Source organism: Pseudorca crassidens, chromosome 2 (assembly GCF_039906515.1).
Source record: "Pseudorca crassidens isolate mPseCra1 chromosome 2, mPseCra1.hap1, whole genome shotgun sequence".
Lineage (NCBI taxonomy): Eukaryota > Metazoa > Chordata > Mammalia > Artiodactyla > Delphinidae > Pseudorca > Pseudorca crassidens.
In genome coordinates this window covers 144277637-144294951 of record NC_090297.1, presented here as the reverse complement: position 1 = coordinate 144294951, position 17315 = coordinate 144277637, and the positions used below count along the sequence as shown (strand labels likewise).

General features: G+C 54.5%; 1 protein-coding gene and 1 long non-coding RNA gene across 4 annotated transcripts in view; both read right to left on the bottom strand.

Moving 5' to 3' along the window:
• Window positions 1–77: 77 nt before the first annotated feature.
• LOC137219846 (uncharacterized) lies at window positions 78–8319 on the bottom strand. 3 transcript variants are annotated; one of them, XR_010941280.1, is made up of 4 exons: window positions 6222–8319; window positions 5375–5461; window positions 2216–4376; window positions 78–1455 (listed from the first exon to the last, which is right to left on the bottom strand). It is a non-coding gene; the product is annotated as an uncharacterized lncRNA (long non-coding RNA). The 3 variants fall into 3 exon arrangements; XR_010941278.1 differs by having other exon boundaries at window positions 78–4376; XR_010941279.1 differs by having other exon boundaries at window positions 78–4376; window positions 7988–8319.
• Window positions 8320–12253: 3934 nt separating this feature from the next.
• LOC137219843 (uncharacterized) overlaps window positions 12254–17315 on the bottom strand; it is a 146434-nt gene continuing 141372 nt past the window's right edge. Inside the window, exons 11-13 of the transcript XR_010941271.1 lie at window positions 16865–16991; window positions 15221–15328; window positions 12254–13009 (exon numbers count right to left, since the gene is read on the bottom strand). The gene's annotated coding sequence lies outside the window, so the exon portion shown is untranslated. The remainder of the gene's footprint in view (window positions 13010–15220; window positions 15329–16864; window positions 16992–17315) is intronic.

Sequence of the window (17315 nt, the reverse complement as noted above, 5' to 3'; positions counted from 1 at the left end):
CACACCAGCCAGGGAGGTAATAGTCGCTGAGGGGGGACACCTCCTAGGTGTCAACACGGATGCTATGGGGGCAGAGGAATTACGAGTGACCTTTATTGCTTCTTTATATTGCTCTGTACTTGCCAAGTTTTCTGCCATGACCATGTGTACTTCAGAATAAGCGCCAAAATAAAATTCCTGTTTTCACAAAAGGACAATTCTTCCACACGTGCCCTCTCCTTGGGGCCTCGTCAGCACCCCTTGTCTCTGCTGGCCTGCTTTCTGTCTCCCCGGCCTGTGAGGGGGCCGGGCAGCAGGAGCATCCAAGAGATGTGGCAGAAATGGGGTGCATTAGGTGGAGGGGCGGAGAATGGGAAAGAAAGCTCTTAAAGGGCCTGGCGTTACACCACGACCAGGAGAGTGATGGTATGACCTGGCTTCAGCCCCTTCTGCAGCTGGAAGGTGGTGAGGAGGGCGGGGTCCGGTATGGGCAAAGCCTGCCCTGGAGGTCATTCCAAAGATGGTGAAGCATATGCAACACGCTGGACTCAGGTCAGATTTCATAAGGAAATCCCTTTTGAGGGTAGGATTCTTCCCTCTAAGGGACATTTGGCAATGTCTGGAGCTATTATTTTTAAAATTTTGGTGGTTAAAACTGTAGGATGCTACTGGTATCTAGTGTCCGGTAATGTTGTTTTTGTTTTATTTTAAAGACTTTTTAAAAAATATATTTATTTCTTTTGGCTGCACCAGATCTTAGTTGTGGCATGCAGGATCTTTCTTTTAGTTGCGGCATGTGGGATCTAGTTCCCCAACCAGGGATCGAACCCGGGCCTCCTGCATTGGGAGCATAGAGTCTTAGCCACTGGACCACCAGGGAAGTCCCCTGGGGATGTTGTTAAACATCCTGCAATGAGCAGGACAGTCCCCACAGCAGAGAATTACCTGGTCCAAAATGTCAATTGTGCCAAGGTTGAGAAATCCTGGAAATTTTACGGTAGAGATAAATTTGACATACAACTTTGTCTTTTATTTAAACAAACAGCAACTACCCCCAAGAGAGACCTTTTACATAGAAGAATTTTAAGCAGAAGAATTTCCTAGGGTGACTGTTCAAAATGCTGATTCCTATGTCCTACCCCTAGGGCTTATGATTTAGTATTTCTAGAACATGGCCTGGGAACTGCATTTGTAATGAGCTCCCCAGGAGATCGTGATACACTTGGGCCCAGATGTACTTTGAGAAACACCACTTACGCCTTACCAGTCACCGCAGGGAGGACTCATCCAGATCCTTTTGGAGGACCACGTTTGACCTTTGCTTTACTCTTCGGTGTGTCCAGACTAATGGTGAACTCCTGGGTCCCACTCCAGAAGCAGGGAGCTTGCTGGCCATCCAAGAGGAATGGGTCTAGAATTTATCAGAAGGACTCTTTGGCCTAGAATTCAGGAAGTTGTTCATGTGGCCGAGGTAGTCTGTACTGGGACATTTTGCCCCCAGACAGATGATGTATGAATGAATACAAATGGTTATAAGTCCTTGGGAACCCCCAAGAGATGACTTTTACTTATGTACCACCCACTTCCCACATCACCAAGCGACGGATGGGCTAGGATTCCATCCCTTGGAGCCCCGTCTCTGCAAGGTGGGCAAGGTCTCCAAACTCAGGTCCCTGGGAACTTGCCAGGACCACTGTTTCCCCCGCTCCCCTCTCCTCCCCTTGCCCCCATCACCGCACATTTTTCCCTCAGGGTCTTAGGATCCCCACTCCTGGGTCAATTCTGCCCAGTTCCCTGCCCTGCCCTTCAAAGACCACCTCCTACACCCCAGCAAGGGTCTTCTCTGAATAAGAATGTCTCTCATTTGGAGATTCCAAGTCAGCCTTTGCCAGGACAGAGCACACACAAATCTGGGCACCCCAAACAGGCTCCACTCAGGGTAGGTACAGCTCAGGGGAGGGGGATGCAGGCTGGTGGGGGGATTTGCATCATTGGTACCTAAGGAAAAACACAGAGATCCCTGGAGCCCAAAGCGTGCTGCCCCATTTACCCCTTCTCCCACATTTGTCATGTCTTCTTTGGTTTAAAGGTTTATATCCTTGCAAGACTCAGCCTGGATGTACCTCTGCCAGGAAGCCTTCCTCTGAGGTCCCCTATAGCTTAGCACTCACCCGCTTTGCTGTAATTGCCTATTGATGAGATTGTCTCCCCCAAACACGAAAGCACAGACACTCACCTAGGGTGGCCAACCTTTCCCGACTTGCTGGGTTTTACACTGAAAGTCCTGCATCCCAGGAAACCCTTCAGCAGACCTGAGGGACAGAGCTGCACCAGCCTCACCAGCTGCTGAGGAAAGGCCTCCTCCCAGCGGGGGACCCCAGGCGTAGTGGGGAGGTCACGCACCACCTTGGAAGGAAGAAGGAAGAAAGGAGCTATGACCTTTACGCAGGAGAAGCAAAGGTGAGGGGAAGGCGATGGGAGAGTGGATGGGGGCTGGGTTCATTTTTTTTTTTTTTTTGCGGTACGCAGGCCTCTCACTGTTGTGGCCTCTCCCATTGCGGAGCACAGGCTCCGAACACGCAGGCTCAGAGGCCATGGCTCACGGGCCCAGCCGCTCTGCGGCATGTGGGATCTTCCCAGACGGGGACACAAATCCGTGTCCCCTACTTCGGCAGGCGGACTCTCAACCACTGCGCCACCAGGGAAGCCCTGGGGGCTGGGTTCTTAACCACACAGGTTCAAGTTCAACCTCTCAGAAGGGACACTCAATTTCTGGCCTAAGGTAGGTGCCCAGCACATTGGAGTGTTGTTGATATTGGTGTAATTCATTAAGTCCTTCCCCAAATCTAAGTTCCTCTTGCAAGGCGCATCTCCTCCACCGTCTCCCAGGCGCTGCACAGCCAGCTCCTTCTGCCTCGTGTTTCCCGCAGCCAGGGTACTCACCCCTCCCTCTCTGTGCTCCTGGCGGGCAGCTGCCCAGCCCTCCCCGACAGGTGGAACAGAGCCGGCTCCCTGCCCATAACAGGGATGAAGAGGCTTAAAGGTTTAAAGGCAGGAGACAAGGCCTGGGAACAGGGAGCCTCGTTCTCCATTTGGAAGATCACACCACTAAGTACTGAGCGTCCCAGAGGGGAGAGCGATGGAGCTGACTGGTCAACAGGAGAGCAGGCAGAGGGACCTGACCAGCAAGCCAGCTCCTAGAGACACGGTCGTGCAGAGGGCATCCTGCCCGGGTCCCAGCCTGGACGGATGCCCTCCAGACTCAGACACCTCATGACCTTCAGGCATCTGCTCCAGGGGGGTCTGCTCACCACTGCCTTAGCTTCCAGGAGAAAAACTAAGGGTCTGAATAAAGCAGCCTTACCCTCTACACTGGCTTCCTTCAAAAGGCCGCTTCTCAAAGCCCCAGACTCCAACAAGCATGGCCTGCTGGGGCTCCGTCAGCTCCTGGAGGCTTCCAAGCCACGAAGGCCTTGCTCAAGCAGGCCTGGAGGTGCCCAGGCTTCTCTGGAGAGGCAGGCCGGGCAGGCTGCCCCACGACCGGTGGGGAAATTATCCAGGCAGAGGCTGGCCCTGCAGGCCTCCGTCCGGGACATCAGATGTAATCATTGCCTTGATACCACGATGTGTCGCTCATTTTTTATGCTCCATTTCACGGTCAGCCCAGCACGTGTGGTGTCATCCCTCAGTGACAGACTCAGCTCTCTTCCCTCAACTCCTCTGCCACGCGAGCTGCTCTGAGCCATTCTGAGGCATTCCCAATGGCAAGCGCAAGGCCTTAACCCCCCGGACCAACCCTCCACCAACAGGGCTGGAGCCAGTACACCAGTCCCACACCCTGAGGCCCGTTCTACAGGGGTCCCAGGAGATGCTGAGCCCCAGCTGGGCACAGCAGGAATCAGCTGCATACACACCCTTGACCTGGCCGATCCCGTGGCTCACTTCCAAAATGTGATCCCCTGCTCAGTCTCTGCTTTGGGGGAGAACCCTGGTCAAGACAAAGTTTACTTCCTAAGACACGAACACAATCCCCTTATGCCAAACTCAGTTTTACTAATAACATCTGACACTTGTATAGCACTTTACGGTTCACAAGGCTCTCGTTCCAGTGACCACGGCTTACAAATCACCCCCAGAATCTAGTGGCGTGAAACAGCTATTCTTCGTGCTCAGAGACTGTGTGTGTCAGGAGCTCTGAGAGGGAGCAGTGGGACCCACAGGTCCCGTGGTGACTGGCTGCCAGCCCGAGCTCCAGCTCTCTCCACGTGTCACTTCTCACAGCGCGAGGTCCGGGCTGTGCCTCCTTTTATGACCCGGCCTCGGCACCAGGCAGCATCACTTCTACTCGCCGAGGCAGCCACGGAGTTCCGCCCAGAGTCAAGGGGCAATGGACCATTCTGGGAAAATACGATCTGCGGTCATTCCTCCCACATGATCTCATTAGATTCTCAGAGAAGAGATGCTATCTCGTCTTTTGGTTTGCAGTACTTAGCTCAGTGCCTGACACATAGCAGTAAATCACATTTGTCTTGTAGAGAGAGACAGGGTTTAGCATCAGACGGACCTGGTTTGAATCCTGGTTTCATGACTTTCTACCTGTATGATCCTGAAGAAGTTATTTAGCTTCTCTGAGCCTCAGTTTCCTAACCTTTAAAGGGGGGGGGTTCAAAATACCCATTTCACAAGGCTGGCGCTAGGGTTAGGCTCGGTTGTGTATGTAATGTGCATGTAATACACATGCAGTATGCATGTATGTGAGAGCAGACTCCTGATACCGGCCAGTGTCACCTTCTTGTTTCCCGCCCCCTTGCACTCCATTCCACCCTCACCTCAAGGACTGGTGGCTTCTTGGACTTCCCAGCAGGGTCACGGACCCAGATGAGAAGAAACATTTAGTTGTTTGTCTGGGGCCTTGGCAAAAGGCTGGGGTTGAAGTCAGGGTGACCAGCTACAGTTCTCTCTCTCTCTCTCTCTCTCTCTCTCTCTCTCTCTCTCGTCTAGCTGCTCAGCCCAGAAGTATGAGCAGTAACCCAGCTGCCCTGATGAAACCTCTAATAGCTCAGACTCTCTGGTTCCCCAGAAGCCCTGGAAATTCTCCCAGAGTCCGAAGCGCAATGGGGAATCGGGCCCCTCTACCCCCAGGGCATTGCCCGGACTGCAGTCCTGCTGCCAGAGGCCTACGATCAGGTGTGCCTGGGGGTACCCACTGTGGTGCAGCCTGGCCCACCCCTGCCCGTACCTGGTGGTTTGGGTCCCTGCCCAGCTTTCACCCTACCCCACACTCCAGAAGTTAAGTGACTTCAGTTCTAGGAGGTGTCTCCCTCACAATCTCCGCTGGCCCCTCTCCCATCCTGTTCCCTCTGCCTGGAATGCTCTTCCCCCTTGCCCACATCACCTGCAAAATCTTATCGTGGCTTACATATCACCTCATCAAGGAAGTTTTCCTGGATCTCTCTCTGCCAAGAAGGTACCCAGCATACTCCTGTGGAGGCAATTGTGTTTTAATTTTCTGCACCAGGCTGGGAGGCACCTGCCCTGTTCTCAGCTCTCTCCACCACCTAGCACACCGCCCAGCACCTTCTGTGTTCGATGAAATGAATAAATGAGTGAATGGATTGGTGCTCCCACACCCAGGGCAACCCTCTTCTTGGCAGCCCTCCGCCTCACTCTACACTCAGGGATGTAGGTCTGAATCCTGGGGCCTCACGACCGCTCCTGCCCTCCGGCCAATGTCTCCAGAGCCCGCTGGGCATCGCTGCTTCTGGGATCTCTCCTGGACCAAATACGCCTGAGCCTTTGCACAGCCTTGTCATGTGGGAACATATACAAATAGTAAGTGGTTCCCCTGGCAACCATCTCAGTAGATGGTAACCAGCACAGACAGTCCTGGGAAGCCTTCAGGCTGGAGGAAAGAAGCCCTGCCCCAACTGTTGCTGTCCTGTCTGGGCCGGGCAGGGCCCATCTGAGCTGCCTCTTCTCTCAGGGCTTTCTGGGGACCACCTGCTCTGAAGCCCAAAGGGAAAAAATGGCCAAAGGAGTTGCCCATCTGCCCAGACTATCCACCCCTGTCAGTCCCTGCGCTGCTGGCCCGTCCCCACCCTGTGGGGTCACTGGGGTCCTCCACTGGCTGCCCCGCCCTGCCCAGTGCCTCACTTCGGAGGCTGCTAGCTGGAGACTCTGTCCTGCTGCCAGAGGCCTAATGTCACAGGTGCCCATTGTGCTGAGCTTGTCCCAGGCCTCACCCGCAGGGTCTCTGCCCAGGTCTTCAGTGCCCACCCTGCAGTCAGGCCCACGGCCTTGTTCCGTGTTCCAAGCTTCCGCCCGGCTCAGCCCAGGCCCTGCAGTGACCCCGCTCTCGGCACCACCCCAGCTCCCCTCCAGGGTGACTAGAGGACTTGGGGCTCCCGCAGGCTGAGGTTCTAGAGGCCCATGGGGTATGGGAGTTAGAGGCATGAGCTGCAGAGGGTGCTGGAAGAGATCTAAAAAAGCACCAGTAAGGACTTCCCTGGTGGAGCAGTGGTTAAGAATCCGCCTGCCAACGTAGGAGACATGGGTTCGAGCCCTGGTCCAGGAAGATCCCACATGCCATGGAGCAACTAAGCCCGTGCGCCACAACAACTGAGCCTGCGTGCCACAACTACTGAAGCCCACGCGCCCAGAGCCCGTGCTCCGCAACAAAGAGAAGCCACGGCAATGGGAAGCCCGCGCACCACAACGAAGAGTAGCCCCCCTCACCGCAACTAGAGAAAGTCCGCGTGCAACAATGAAAACCCAACGCAGCCAAAAATCAAATTAAAATATTTAAATAAATAAAATAAAATAAAATAAAAAAGCACTGGCAAAGGGTGAAGCCGCGTGAGCCGCAGACCACCTGAGGGAAGCCGGGCTCCAGTAGAACCAAGAGAGGGGAGAAGCGGCAGCTGAGAGGGGAGGGTTAGAGGCAGAGTCTGGGGTGTGGCCCTGAGGTGTCTGGGAAGTGGACGCCCAGGGCCTGTAGTGGGTGGCTGGTGGGTGACCTGTCAATCATGCTGCTGCTGGCTTCTCCCCATTCCTGAGCGAGACTCCTGCTCTCCTCTCACTTCCCTTCCTGCTGGGGTACTGAGTTTACTGCACCTTCAGGGCTGCAGTCACTGCCACCCAGGCAAGCCCACCCTGTTGCACACCCCTCCCAGTTGGACCTGGCTTCCTGTCCGTCTACACACTCATGCCATTAGTCAGCGTTGCTGTGGGCTCTGTGGACCTCTTGTCTAAGTTCACTTCTGTGTCAGGGACGATTGCAGGCATGAGCCCTGTGCCCTAGGTATTTACTCCTTCATCAGATCCTCTGCAAGGAGGTAGTAACATTTTACAGATGACAAACTGGTCTCAGGGAAAACACACCTCTGACACCTAACAGGTCTAGAGCTGGGATTCCAACACAAGACTTATTCCCTTCCTATGTTCTTTCCACTCTGCCTCATTATACTGCACCTGAAAATCAAGTCTTCTAGGCGAGGCTAACCTCTGGGCAGGTGGAATTAGGATGCGATATGCTAGGCTCGTGGCAGAGACTCTAAAATCCTTGAGGGTCTCTTGAGGGAGACTTTTGGACTAAGGACGTGTGATACAGGTTCAAGGTGCTGAGCCCTGGGGCCTCACCCAGAAGGAGGCAGTGGGATCCAAGCCCACCTGTGGGAGCCCCACACCTGATGGTGGCAGCTGCAAACCACCCCAAAGACAGGAGAGACTACAATGGCCTTGGGGCCAGCAATGCCCACCTGGAGGTCAGCTGAGCAGTGCTGGGCTGCTCGGGCTCATCACCCCCATAATGTCCTGGTGCTGCCGCCCAGGACCCTGAGGTCAGGATTCGACCTGGACATGGAGCGGTTTCTCATTACCCAGATCTCTGAAATACATCTGTTGCCTCCCCAGTGGAGTCCCCTCACCCTGCTTTCCCATTTAGCCGTGACCCTCCCCTTGACCATCAGCCTTAACCCTCTTTCTGATCCATATTACTCCACACTCTCACCGTTCCCCCAAAGCGCAGGCAGCCTCCTTTCCACAACGTCTCAATTACATCGGACTTCACATGGCCATCTACCAACCAGCACATGCCTGCTATGTATCCAGTGCTGTGCTAGTCCTGGGGGTGGGGTGGAGGGAAGAAGCCGGGAAAATAGATGCAAGAACTGTCCTGGCCCTTAAGGGTCCCCGAGGAGGAGAGCAGTGGGCTGAGCTGCGAAGAGGTATCTCTAGGACCAGGAACTGGTGATCTGTGGGGACCCGAGCCACAGGATCCTGAGCGGGACGGGCTCGGGAATGAGGTTGCAGAAAGGTGTTGGGATTTTCAGGGAAACTTCTGACCAGTTCCGGCTCACCAGCAACCACTTGCATGGAACGGTAGCGCCCCTCGGTGGTTGGTTCATGGAACTCTCCAGCAGCTGTTTTGTAAAGCCCAGAGGATTAAGGTCCCCTTGAGAACATCTATTTTTGGTTCCCAATATTTCCATAATGAAATGCTCACAGGAGCAGCCAAAGGGCTTCCCAAAGGACCCAGAACCCGCCTGCTGAACTCCCATGTTCTCCAGCTGCCTGTTCCCCAGGGGTTAGAGCTGCCTTTCATTCTCATGTACAGTTCTCTCTTCCATTCAGTTTGACTAAAGGGTCCCAGGGCAGCGGCCATATGTCCTCTTTGCCGAGTGTGAGCCTGGCCTCAGAGGGAAGGCCGTGTGCACATTCAGAGTGACGTGTTGGAAAGAACACTAGATCCGGGATCAGGAGGCTTGGATGCTCGCCCCACGTCAGCCGCTAACTAGTGGTGAGATAATCATTACAATAATAGCCACATTTATTCAGTATTTACTGAGTCAGGCATTGCACCAAGAGCTTTAGGTACATTGTTGACGTTCATCCTTACAATAAATCTCTGAGGTTGGGATTATTTCCATTTTACAGGTGAAGACATCAAGGCACAGAGAGATTAAGTAACTTTCCCAAGCTCACACAGTATGCGGCACAGTCAGGACTTAAGCTCCTTAGCAGGGTCCACAAATTGGGGTTTTTAAGTGTACCCCAGTGACTGTGACATGGAGGCATCTTTGAGATCTATGGGGTCCCACCAGCTCTAACACTCAATGAGCCCAGTGCCTTCGGAGGGTCAGGAGTGAAAGTTGTGCCGAGGAAGAAGCCTGGGTTAGGCCCTAATCCCCATGGGTGTACAGGACCACAGAAACGCCGAAGATGTTCGCCGAAGACGAAAACGCCGAAAACGCCACAGAAATCCCAGCAGAAACGCCGCAGAGGGCAGAACAATTCTCCTGCCCGCCGTCCTCTCAATCTGGAAATGGTTTGTGGGAGAGGAGAGTAATTGCCCTCCACAGCATTCTTTTCAGAGTTGGTTATGCCACACACACCGCTAATTCGTAGCTCCATCATCCATCAATTTATCACAACTCATCTAGAACCATTTTATACTGTTAAGTTGATTCATCTGACAAACCCTTACAGAGCTCTACTACGAGGCAGGCACTGTGCCAGATTCTGAGTCTGTAGTGGTGAAGGAGGCCGGCCTGGCCCTGCCCTGTGGGTCTGCTGTCTAGAGGAGACCGGCAGTAAACCAGCTGCAAAGGAACAGAATTGCCCACCATGACAGGTGCTCTGAATGGAGGGATGGAGAACAGTGGGGTGGCAGAGCGACCTAGTCACAGCGGGCTGGGACGATCTCTCCGAGAAAGTGACATTTAAAAGGAGCCCAGAAGAACGCTTTTAGCCCATACCTTCTATTGGTAAAGGAGTTTCATCGTGTTTCCTGCACGATGAGCAATTCAGTGCACAGTTGGCTTTATCTCAGCTCCTGGGACTCTCCTCCAGAACAGGGGTGGGCACCGCCGATGTCGCCTACCCACCAGGCCAAGATGATCCTCCAGAGATGGAGAATTTTGAGCTTCCTTTTGATACAGGATCTCAAACCATGGGGCTGTTTGGGGGTGTGGCGGTAATGGGCCCAGGGGCTGGTGGTTCAGAATCAGAGAAGTTCCCCCAAGTCAAGGCCATGAGGTTTGCTGACTTAGCTCTGACACTCAAGGGGCAGGACCCACAATCCAGCCTGCAGGGAGGGAGCTTGTGGTTTCGGTGTGCGTGTATATCTTTGTCTGTGTATCTATGTGTGTGTGTGTATTTGTGTATCTGTGTGTCTGTGTATACCTGTGTGTGTGGTGTGTATCTGTGTGTGTGTACCTGTCTGTATCTGTGTGTATGTCTGTATGTATGTATCTGTGTGTGTATATCTGTGTGTGATGTATATCTGTGTATGTATATCTGTGTGTGTCTGTGTGTGTCTATCTCTATGTGTCTATCTGTGCGTGTCTATCTGTGTGTGTGTCTGTTTGTGTCTATCTGTATGTATCTGTGTGTCTATCTGTGTGTGTGTCTGTGTGTCTATCTCTGTGTATCTGTGTGTGTGTCTGTGTGTGTGTCTATCTGTATGTATATCTGTGTCTATATGTGTCTGTGTGTACGTATCGGTGTGTATATCTGTGTGTGTGTCTGTGTATTATCGATGTGTATATCTGTGTGTGTGTATCTGTGTGTCTGTGTGTGTATCTGTGTGTATATCTGTGTGTCTGTGTGTGTATCTGTGTGTATATCTGTGTGTGTCTATGTGTATGTATTGGTGTGTATATCTCTGTGTGTGTATGTGTGTGTGTGTGTCTGTGCATGTATCTGTGTGTATATCTCTGTGTGTGTCTGTATTATCAGTGTGTATATCTGTGTGTGTGTGTGTGTGTACCTGTGTGTATATCTGTGTGTGTCTGTGTATTATCGGTGTGTATCTCTGTGTCCGTGTCCGTGTGTGTGTCTGTGTATTATCAGTGTATATATCTGTGTGTGTATTATTGGTGTGTATATCTGTGTGTGTGTATCTGTGTGTCTGTGTATTATCGGTGTGTATATCTGTGTGTGTGTATATCTGTGTGTGTCTGTGTGTATATCTGTGTGTATCTGTGTATCTGTATGTGTGTCTGTATGTATCGGTGTGTATATCTGTGTGTGTGTATATGTATGTATGTCTGTGTGTGTATATCTCTGTGTGTGTCTGTGTATTATCGGTGTGTATATCTGTGTGTGTGTATCTGTGTGTGTGTCTGTGTGTATATCTCTGTGTGTGTCTGTATGTATGTATCGGTGTGTATATCTGTGTGTGTGTGTATTATTGGTGTCTATATCTGTGTGTACCTGTGTGTGTCTGTGTTTATATCTGTGTGTGTGTCTCCGTGTGTCTGTGTATTATCGGTGTGTATATCTGTGTGTGTGTGTGTGTGTGTGCACGTGCACACACGTGCAGAACAGGCCCAGCTCGCGCTCCGGGAGCGCTGGTCTTTCTCCAGTCCGCGTCCGAGGCACGGGGACCCGTGAGACAGCTTCTGGCTTTGGCAGCTGCTCGAGGTTCAACTCTGCCAGTAGGAGGCGCGAGCAGAGGCGTGGCGCGCTGGAGGGAGACAGGCTCTGTCCTGCTCAGCTCCCGCCCCGCGAGCGGCGCCACAGCCCGGGCTTCCTCTGACCAGCAGCGGGGTTCCTCCCCACAGCAGCAGCTAACTCCAGTTTGCAGTTCTCCAGCACTTGCAGAACCAACATCGTTGCGCCCCTTCCACCCCAGAGAAGCCACACCGGCTGACGGGGGCCGCCAGCCCAGACTCCTGGGTCCCCGCCCTGTGGGGCGTGCCCCCGTTTCTAAGTTTTGACAGTCCTCCAAGCTCCCCTCCCTGGCCTCGCCCTCGGGGTGGTGATGCTTCCTGCAGTGCCACCTCCATGATACATGTTTAGGTTTTCCGACACCAGTGTCAGGTGGCTCAAGCCATGTCCTGGCCTCTGGGGGCCTTTTGGGCCACAGGGGGCTGAGGAAAGATCAAAAGCAGATTTTCTACCCCCGCAGGTGGTTTGTAACTGCTGCCCCCTGAGAAAGAGGTGCCGGCTTGTCCTGGAGAGGTCAGTGGTCTGTTCTCAGCTCCTCCCTGTGTGGGCCTCTGCGTGTCAGGAGAAGGGACGCTGAGGGGAAAGGGGACACGTGCCACCTCAGGTCCAGTGTCTCAGCACCCACCCCACAGGCGGCATCCCACCTCTGGCCTGTTCTGCCCACAGAGCTTTTCGGGAGGCCAGGCCCTGGGCTGCTCCAGAAGCTTCCCTCGTCACTCTGTGCATGTGTTCGGGCCGCAGAGGGCTCGGGAGGATCTGCCGCAGGACAGAGGCACAGGGTGGTGGCCAGTCCCACACGGTCACCCACCCCTGCAGCTGACCCACAGGGCTGGCCAGCCAGCAACCGTGCCCCAGAAAGGTGGACCCATTCGTTCCTGCCTTGGAAGATGCCAGTGGAGGGTCACAGAAACTGAGCTAGCTGAGAGAAGCACTCCTGAGATACACAACCAAGAGTGACCAGCACTGAGGCAGAAACTGGGCAGGGGGAGGAGAGGGGACAGGAGACTCGGTGCCTTTAGGGGAGGGACAGAGACTGGCTGCTGGGATCCTGGGGGTTTCCGTTTCCTTTCCCAGGAACATCTTTCTTTCCCATAAAACCTCTTTTCCTGAAGTTACTTGACTGAGTCTGAATCTTGCTGCCAGAAAAGCTCAGGAGGTGGAACCTGAGGGGTGGTCCCCCAAGCTGTCCCTCCCCAGACACGTGCTCATCACTCTCGGCCGAGGCCATCTCCTTTCCTCTGGGAACAAGTTCTCTCTCAAAAGACACCAGTGGACTCCTGGTGTCCCAGCCCACAAAACATGCTTGAATGTCAGAGCAAAACCCCACCACGCACAGGTGTTATTACCTTCATGATAGCGGTGGGGAAGCTGAGGCCCTGAGCGTTAGACGACCTGCCTGAAGTCACACAGAGTCTTCAGGTCCCAATGACCGTGGCAGTCCTGTGTCCTCTTCACCAAATCACACTACACATCACCTCCCAGTGGTGCCGGAAGGTTGTTTCAGGGCTGCCACCATCCAGGCCCAGCAGGTCTAACATGGGCGCTTCAAGGAATCACTGGAGCGGCTCCCACCCAGGCCCTGCATCAGAATCACCTGTGGAGCTTTGAAAAACACAGATGCTGGGCCCCAAGCCCAGGAGATCCCGATAAGCTAAATCCGGGTGGGCCCAGGCATAGCACCTGGATGGTGGATTCTCATTGTTCGGGGCAGTTACGCTCTGTAAAGTTGGGGGAACACTGACCTAACAAACACTAAACCTTTGCCCCTAGAGGAAATACAGGGTTAGGCTCCTGTGAGCCTCTGGACACAAGCTTCATCCGCTGATTAATACACAACCTTGTTTTATGTGTATTTCTGTTTAAAGACACTCTAATATATGTTGTTGATTCAGTAATGTCAAACTCATGGCCAGCAGCACAATAACTCTCACCTGAGCCAAGATTGTCTAACACTCATCTTTTCTCCATAAAGCACATCACAGCCTTCTTGTGCTTAGGAACATCCTTGTGAAATCACCAAAAGCACAAAAGTTTAAAAATGTGACACTAACTAGACTTGTTTCCAGCAGGGGAGCTGAAATGAGAAGGCAGAGTATCACCTTGTGATCTCAGCTGGGAACGTGCTGTCAGGCAGTTCAAATTGTCACCACTTTGCATGTGTCCATGAAGGACCATGAAAGACCCCTGAGTATTGATTTTGGGGTAAAACATTTTAGTGACTAGGTGAATTTGCAAATATTAAATCCATGAACAGTGAGGATCGACTGTGTTTTCAAAGCTCCATTGGCCCAGCGATGTGCTGGGTCTTTTGGTAACGGGCAGCAGAAGTTGGAAGGGATGATGGGAGCTGCAGAGGACAGACTGAGGGCGAGGGTGCAGGCCTGGGGGCCGGGAGAGCAGCTTGGGCGTGTGCCCATGGTAGGCAGCCACCGTGGGTCTGGGCCATGCCTTCTGCCCTCCGCTCAGCACCCAAATCACCACAAATCCTGGACACGCGCACCTCTGCAAGCGGGTGGCTCAGGATTCAGAACTGGTTTCCCTGCAGAAATCACGTTTGGTGGGTTGGTCCTCAGCCTGGGTCACAGAGGCCCCCTTCACACCTAGTTAGACAAAGCGGTGGCTTTGTGGAGCCAGGCCCAAGCCCTCAACCCAGCACCCCAGGCACCCCAGCAAGCCTCCCTGCAGGGCTCAGGGTTTCAGGCTGTGAGAACAGGGGTGCCCGCTGCTCCTCCTGGGCCCTGACATGGAGGGGGTCCTCGAGAGTCATCTCAGGTGAAGGGCCAGGACGGTGTGCTGGGCCGGCGGTGGAGACGTCTGTCTTTTGTGAGGTGGGGTGACAGCCGGGGACGGTGTTTTCAGTGGGGACGGGGGACAGGCATCTGGGGGTGGGAACCGAAGGGGCGAGTGGATGGAGGGCTGTGAGGACAGGCCAGGGAACGGATGTTCTGCAGCCACAGACCTCCCTCCACCACTGCCTACTCTGTCGTGGACATCCTCCAAGGTGGTGGGCCCGGCGGCTCTGCAGAAGCGGCACAGTTTTCAAAGAGGCGTATACAGCTGGGCCTGTGTTAGGCCTGAAGCTGAGCTCTCAGCTCTGGGTCACTTGGGACGCTCATCTCCCACCTCGAGCCGACACATGGCTGAACGCTCACCCCTGCCTCAGACAGTCTGGTTCGCCCGCCCCTCAAGCCCCGCTGAAGCAGGGGTGCAGGTGAGCAGCAGAAGCACAGGCGCCGCCCACAGGGTAGGGCCCAGAAGATGCCCCTAAACGCGGAGCCTTGTTCTGTGTGAGGACGAAGATTATCTCGCTCACAGATTCTTTCCACAAGGCACACACAGCCTTCTTGTGCCCAGGATCACCGGTTTGCCCTGCCCCCTCACACCATCTGTCAGAAAAGGGTGGAGGCCTGACCAGCCTGTTCAGGAACCTTCTCGCTCCGGGGAGCTCTGAGTCCAGGCTCCGAGAAGGAGGACGTGGGTCCGGGACAGGCAGTGCTGGGGCGTGGCCTCAGGTGTCTCCAGGGGGACAATTAGGGGAGGAAAGCGCTGTGAGGATTGGAAGGCCCTCCCACTGGAGCCGAGCTGGGGAGGGGGATTCGGAGATGAGCTTTGCCTGAGAGTCAGGCCCGTGCGACAGACCCCTGGAAGCTCAGGATCCCGCCCACCTCTCAGGCTGGCTGGGCTCCCAGCTGTGTGTGGGGCAGGGAGGTGGCCCTTCTGGGAAGCCCTGGTCGCCCGGGTTGTTGCAGCTCCGCGGAGGGTGAGGGGGTCACGGGGGTGGGGTTCTTACTCAGCACCGGTCCGGAAGCTCCTTGAACTCACGTCTCCAGAATTCGTGTCACTGTTTCTTTTCAGAGGCTTTAATGTTTACAAGCTCGAAACCATTTATTCAGTAAAACTGTTCAATAAAAAAATAGTCCTCATTGATGACTGTCTTATTTCTTCTTTTCCTCCCTCAGTAAGGAGAATGATGCAGCTAAACAGATCCATTCCCTCCCTCCCCTCCTTCCTCCTTTCCTTCTGTCATTCAAACATCATTTGTCATTGGCTACATGCAGGGGCTGGGTACAGGGGCCCGGGGCCGGGGGGGGGGGGGGTGGCCGGTTCCTCTCCCATTTGTTTTGTTTGTTTGTTTTGTTTTTTTAACCTTGTGGGTAGAAGGCTTCTTCCCCTCTGCTTCACAAGGTCTTTTACTTGTCTCCTCTCCCATTGATGCCTTTGCTGTGGGTCCCCGCTGGCAGGCTGCCCGCCCTGCCCCCGTAACCCTCACTCACCCCAACCCAAACTACCAGCTCAGGGCACACCTGGGAGAAGCATCCCTGCCCCACCTGCGTGCCAAGCGCAGGCTGCCTGGCATTCTCCTGCTGGCTGAGGTGTGTGACCTGATCGGCCTCAGGGGTCTTCCTTTCTCCCCCCAGGCCTTTCCTGGGAGGACGTCCCATTGCCTCACCCGGGCTCTGGCCCACCTTCACTCCAGCGGCCCTTCACTGGGATGTGTTGCTCTGCGTGGCTGGGGGAGCCTGGGCTTGCTTTTATGGGGTTTCTCTTTTGGACCTGCTTCTGCACCTGTGTGTGTATGTGTGTGTGCACCCCCTACACGCTCCCCAGCAGCCGGGGAGGCCCCCACGCGCAGGAACCATTTCTCCTCCGCCTCCCTCTGGATACTAGAGCCTCAGGCAGGATTTCTAGGGGAGAAGAATCAGAAAGCTGTCCCCTGCCCCTTCCTCGCTGTCCTCCTCCCCCTGAAGCCTGGCACGCTCAGGGACACAACCCCACGGGGGTTTCTGGGACTCTGGCGGGCAGAGAGCGTGTGTTGAACCAGAACAGGTAAGGGCTCCCCAAGGCAGGGAGCGCCCAGCCAGGAGGGCTCTGGGATGGCGTTTAAAGCTGTTCGATGAAGTGACCTAGGTGTTCCTTGCAGGTGGCTCCAGGGCCTGGGGAAAAGGGGGATGCCTTGGCCAGGTCGGGGAGGCAGGGCCCAGCCGGGCCTTCGTCGGTGTTGCTCCTCTGGTTTGAATGGGCGTGCATTTGAAGGACATGCTTCTGTGGCCTCAAAACTCGGCAAACCTTCGGCCTATCCTAAGCCCACAGCTCTCCTCTGTTCACATGACCTTCTAGGTCCTCAACCAGGGCCGTGGCTGGAGGCAGGGGCCCACAGTGGCCACATCACAGCAGGACTGCAGCCTCGAGCCCGCTGCGTGTCGTCAGCTGGAGAGGGCAGTGGCCAGGGCTAGCTCAGGGCTGTGTGCACAGTGTCGGGAGCACCAAGTCCGGAGGCTGGGCTTCCCTGGCTCTCAGACACAGGGATATTGGGGGTCCCAGAAGCACGACATACACCAGGAAGTACTGCTTTCTTCCAAACCAAAGGCACAGGCTCTGGTTCTGGCTCCCACTCATCAGCATGGGACCCAGGTAACTGGCTCAAATTCCTTACCTGTGCAAATGCAGGTGGCACCTCTGCCCGTCCTTCCTTGCAGGGTTTTATGTGGCGCTCATGGTGATTTGAACACTGTTTAGTGCTGTTCACATACAAGGTACTGCTGTGGCTCTAGTCGCTGTCCCTAGGTGAGAATGAGGGCCAGGGCTGTCCTGGGGTGTTAGGCTAGCAGCTGGGTCGGTGCTTCTGAGCCGAGCTTGACAGGAACTGGAGAGTCACCAGCTCAGTCGTGGGCAGGGGTTTATTTGGGAGGTCACAGCCAGACCCACCATCCCTGGTACTGTGTGGGGTTTAGGGCTTTTGTCAGGTGTCCCTGGCCACCCTGAGATGGCTCCAGGGGCTTTGGGGACAGCAGAGCTTTTCTGTTGGGCATAACATTGGGCTTTTCAGAGTGAGTCCCAGGATATGAATCTCTCTATCTCCACCCTTCAACCTGGTGAGCTAACCT